The 5654-nt window shown below is 39.5% G+C and overlaps 1 pseudogene; it reads left to right on the forward strand.

The window, feature by feature from the left end:
* The first annotated feature begins 3443 nt into the window (after positions 1-3443).
* LOC106021933 lies at positions 3444-3751 on the forward strand (annotated as a pseudogene).
* Positions 3752-5654: the final 1903 nt, after the last annotated feature.

Raw genomic sequence — 5654 nt, forward strand, 5'->3', positions numbered from 1 at the left:
GCTGGCCTCAAAGTGAAAAATACTCTGTACATTCCTGGGTTTGCATTTACTTTTCCTCTGGCCCTAACACCTATTATCTCCTGTTGGAAATCACCAATGCATATTACTAGTTTTCTTCTGCTATGTGAATCTATAGAATAGGCACTTCATCTTGTGCATGCTTATATTTCCTGCATCACCTCCTCTGCTCTCAGAACATAACAGGTGTCTGTAAACATTTGAAGATTTCAACTGTAACAGCTGGACAAATGTTGACACTAAAGTTCAAAGTTACATATTCCTCTCTTCCAGTTTTGACTTCTAATCAAATTCTAGTTCCTTCCAACTTTGAAAAAGTTAGTTTCAAGGTCACAACCAAGGGAAATTCTGCCTGTTCTGTTTTATGAGCAGACACAAAGATTAGGTTTGCTTTTTCCTTTTTAGTTCTCCTAACACTGAGCTGATTGATGGAAGGCAGAAGAAAGTAATAAACCTTTATTCACAGAACTACAAAACCCTCTCTGGCTCCTGCCTCCTGGCCTCTCTGGAGATAGATGAGGCCATTGATATTATGAAATATAGAGCAGGGAGGTGTTTTCTCAACAAACTCTCTGCTTCTCATCTACATCTGACCACTTCTTGATGAAGATACTGCAGTATAGATTGAAAAGGCCAAGAAAACTAACAAGCTATCTACATGTACGTTTAGCTATTTCAATTTTTGAACAGTGTAGCAGTTTATGTGGAAAAATGTTGCTCCATTCAGTGCTATCACTATATAGCATGAGTGCAAAAGAATACTCATGTAAACATTTCAGAAATAAATTCATTGTGTTACATTCCAAGGCACATCACTACCCTCTTTATATTGGCAAGTGACTATTAGTAGGAGCATGAGGGAAAGTAGAGGAAGCGGCCAAGTCAGGCAAACAAAGGGGATTTCTGTGCATTGTGATATTACAGCAATGCTCTATAATCCCCATTCTGTACTCTGTTGCCTGATTTGAGAGCTGTTTCAGTTGTCTGCTTCCTAAACTTTAGTGTCTTAGAGTGACAAGTATAAGTAGTTTCCACACCTTTCTTGAGATGACTGGAAAGATCACCTAGTCTGGGCTGCTCCTCTGATCTCTACTAAACTTGTTCTTGGTTACCAACTAGTGGCTTGTTAGGGTATGGATTACAATTGACCTTTTTCTAGTTGGGTGAATGAGGTTAACATTTGCACATATGTGTCTCATCAGCCAGAAAGTGACTGCAAGTTCATTCACAGAGTGCTTCCAGTGTCCTGGTGTAGGGAGTTCAAACCTCTACCTCGGTTATATTGGCTGCATCACAATGCCTGCCTAGATTCACCAAGTGGAGAAAGGAAGGCCTCATCTGAATGGGAGAACCTTCAGTGTCATGTTGAGCAGAGAAGAGGGAAAACAGTTACTGATTTTGCAATATCACAGACCCTGCCTTCCACCATTCATTTTCCTGTCTACCTGCATTATCTCAGACCTTGCTTTCCACCATTCATCTATCCTTAGTCCAGCTTCCAGAAGGTAAAATCTGAAAAATGAGTAGCTGACGAAAAATGAGTAGCTGAAGGAGACAGTATCAACTATCTATCATGGCACCTTTCCTCATCGGCTCTTCACTGGATTCATTGTTCGCCATGCTGGTAGGTTGTCAAAGCAAGCAACCGAAAAGAAAACATAAAGAACATGCTGGGACAGGGAAAGCTTTGTTTTGGCCACACTCGTCTACAGATTAAATGAGGAAGTAGAATGGAGTATATTTCCTGAGAAGCAGACAACTGAATGAATAAAAGAAGAAACGTGAATGATCCAGAGAGATGGGGTTTGCCGGAGAAAGCTCTTTGGCTTTCTTTCTTTCCTTCTGCCTTTTAAAATCCAGCTCAGCTGTGTAATGTTCACTTTAAAATCCTCCCTCCAAGGAAAGAAGTTTCACATATTGTACTGTTACATATTGAAACTCCATTTAAAAAAGATTAGTGTCAACATTTTATTTGGAGATAGTTTCAAGCATGAAAAATTTCAGGAACATAAATAGTACATGACACAACTGATATTTGTCTAGAATCACCTCTGGTTAGCATTTTACCCCATTTGCTTTATAGTTCTGTAACATTTAGAATGGTGGTACACTCCTGTAATTGCAGCACTATGGAGGTACAAGCAACAAAAGTTCAAAGTCATACACAGCTACAACACAAATTTAAGGCCAGCCTGGGATGAGAAGACTCTTCTAAAAGTAAATTAAAAAACAAAGGAAGGATGGGAAGAAAGGAAAAAGTGGGCTGATAGCTTTTGGTCTCAAGAAAAGTGAAGAAGTGGGTAGACATTATTGTTTCTGGGAAATGAAAAACTCATGGAGAGGACTTGTATTTATTTTCTTATTTCAAGCAGGGATGGAAATTTAAAAAAAAGCATTAGGATGAAGAGGTAACAGGTGGTCTTTGAAAGGTATGGGGAAATACCCAAAGAATCCACATTGTCTGCTTATCTAAATTGTGTAAACTTTAAAGGAAGGGTTGGGAAGCCCTAAAAAGCAAGGTCCTATTGGTGGTACAGCATGGAACCATGTACCTCTTCAGAAAACATCCCAGGATTACTTTCCTTATATTGAAGCAACTATATTAGACATCCAGTGTGAGAAAAAGCGCATTCAAGCTCTGAGATTTTTAACTGAGACTGATGGATTCTAGTTGCCATGAAGGATCCTCTTGGCACTGTGCTCAGTCTTGTTTGTGACTTCAATGAGATTAAAGGAGGAGAATGGGAGAATGTTTTATGCTGAATGTCTTATGATTTTAAAGTGTCCTTTAGAATATCGATCAGATACCCTGCTTCATTATTAAAAACTGCACAAGAATTTTTTATTACCAAAAAAAATGACAGAGACAATGTTTAGACCATTACCCTTCTTTCTATGATAGTGAAGATATTCTGAAGACAATGCTTTTCAGCTAGAAATGCCTTCTGGACATGCCATGGCTGTTGTACTTATGAACTCACAGGAGCTGTGGTTACCTATACAAGAGCTACATGAGATTAAGCCAGCCAGAATTCCAGCCTAAATGAGGGAAGTGTTCTCTAGGCCTCAGCCCTTACTGAGGAGGTACTGGCAGTTAATAGTTGCTGTGAAAAGAAGAATAATTCTTTCCTGAGGGTGAGCCACTGGTGTCTTTTCCATCTTCCAGTGCATGGGCCCACACCATGCACATACAGGCAGCACTAACTGAAATTAGTGGGTTATCAAAAAGACAAAAGAGACATGAAATTTGGAGGGGGATGTGTTGGAAGGTTACAGGGCGATTTGGAGGAAAGAAATTGAGGGTGGATATAACCATATTTTATTGTATGTATGTATGAAATTCTCAAAAATAAAAATTATAATAAAATTATGCTTTTTGATCGCTGGCCTTGCCTTTTTCTGTGCCACAAAGCTCTCCCTTGAATATGGAGAAAATTCCTAAGACCCTCTGGCCCTTCTGCAAGAAATGTGGCAAACACCAACCCCACCAAGGGATACAGTACAAGAAGGTCAAGGATTCTTTGTATACCCAGGGAAAATGTCATGATGACAGGAAACAGTAGCTATGGTGGGCAGAATAAGCCTACTTTCAACCAAAAGCTAAACTACAAAGAAGTTTCTTCCATATGCTGAGCGCAACTGCAGATCTAGGAGGATGCTGGTTAGTAAGAGATGTGAACATTTTGATCTGGGAGGCAATGAGAAGAGAAAGGGCCATGTGATCAAATTCTAAGCCAATTTTGTTATGAAGACAATAAAATCATGAACTATTTTTTACTCAAAAAACTCATACTTTTCATGATACTTTGTAATGCCGAATAAAAAAATAGATGGCAGAAATGATAGGTTTTTGAAGCTCACTGTCGCAACTGTATCAAAAATGAAAATCATATTAAAATAGTTTATGTCAATAAGTTTATAAAATGAAGAAGTATACAGAAATACATTGGCTTTTGGAGGTAAAGTGTTACCATGCAGTTTCTGTAAAAGACTCTTAGTCACTTCTGTGACTTCTGTAAGCTTCAATTATCTCCTTTGTACATGACATAGCGGTGTTGCAAAGAGAAATTTACACTTGTCTGTGGGTATAAGGATAAATGTTTAGAATGTAATTAGGGATTATGCTTGTTTAGTAAAGTAGAAGTTCTCCCCAAGATCCGTGACTTCACTAACCTTGGGTAGTTGTCTTAGTTTCCAGTACTGGGCATCATTTCCCTCTTACTGACCAAGTCTTATGCCCAATTAAAGAGCTGTTGGTTACCACCAAGATAGATGTTCCGCTACTGCACCCTTAGGATTATGTTGCCATGTTGATCATTGTGGTACACAGGCATCATAGTTGGGTAGGGCTGTTGGCTGCTTCCCTCATTTGAAAGTTTGCCTTCTTATACCATGCAAATTGGTCTCAAGGAGGAAGGCATTCAGGTCAGTTCCAGCTCAGGATCCTTTTGCCCCTGTGTTTGAAGAACATGGTGTAAGGACTTACCTTCCACTTCTGGGGGCCAACCAAGAGTGATAGCAATATCCTGTCTGTTTGGGGGAATCTCCTTGATAACCCAGGCCAACAACTCAAAAGAAAGCTTCTCTTGCCTGGAGTTGGGGGTGGTTGTTAGGTGGTCTTTGACTCTTAGAAGGAGCATTGTCAGACAAGATGGAAAATTTCTTTTAAGCTATGTATGAATATTTATACACAGGCATATATGTCTTATAGTTATCTTTAGGTAGATAGGTAGGTATGATTCTTTTTCTGACATTCTTACCGCTATTATTTTACACCCCTTCTATATTTATCTCCCTCTCACTCCCTAATTAGAACCCCAGTTTTTCCTATTTTCACGATCAGATCACTGTACCCTCATATTCCTCTCTTTATTGCTCCCCGACACCTTACCCTAGCAACGGTCACTTTTTACTTGCCTGATTTCTGTAGTTACTCTGAGATATAAATGCCTGCACCTGAAAGTTTGGAAGGCCTCTGACTGGAGGGAGGAGCCTCTGATGACAGAGAACATGCAATGTTTGTCTTTCTGGGTCTTGGTTGTTCACTCTATATGATGTTTCTATTCTATCCATTTACCTGCAATATCCATGATTTCATTGCATAGTGTATAAATACCACGTTCTGTTGAAGTCCGTTTAGGTTGCTTCCATTTCCTAGCTATTGTGAATCAAGCTGCAATGAATATGGCTGAACAAGTATCTGTGGAGTAGGATGTCCAGTTCTTTGGACACATGCTGAGGTGTGGAACAGCTGAGTCATAGTGCAGGTTTATTTTTAGATTTTGGGGAATACTTCACACTGATTTCCATACTGTCTGGACCAGTTTGTGATTTCATCAACAGTGAACGAAGGTTCCCTTTTCTCCAAATCCCCTCTAGCATTTATCGTAGATTGTTTTGTTTATCTTTGCCTGGTGTAAGATTGAATCTCAAATTGTTTTGATTTGTATTCCCTAATTGCAATTGTCTAAGTTAAGGTTTCTATTGTTGTGAGGAAACATCAAGACCAAAAAGGAAGTTGGGGAGAAAAGGGTTTATTTGGCTTACACTTCCTCATTGTAGTCCATCACTGAAGGAAGTCAGGGCAGGAACTCAAGCAGTGCAGAAACCTGGAGACATGAGCTGGTACAGATGGC

Source organism: Mesocricetus auratus, unplaced genomic scaffold, assembly GCF_017639785.1.
Source record: "Mesocricetus auratus isolate SY011 unplaced genomic scaffold, BCM_Maur_2.0 Super-Scaffold_100003, whole genome shotgun sequence".
Classification (NCBI taxonomy): domain Eukaryota; kingdom Metazoa; phylum Chordata; class Mammalia; order Rodentia; family Cricetidae; genus Mesocricetus; species Mesocricetus auratus.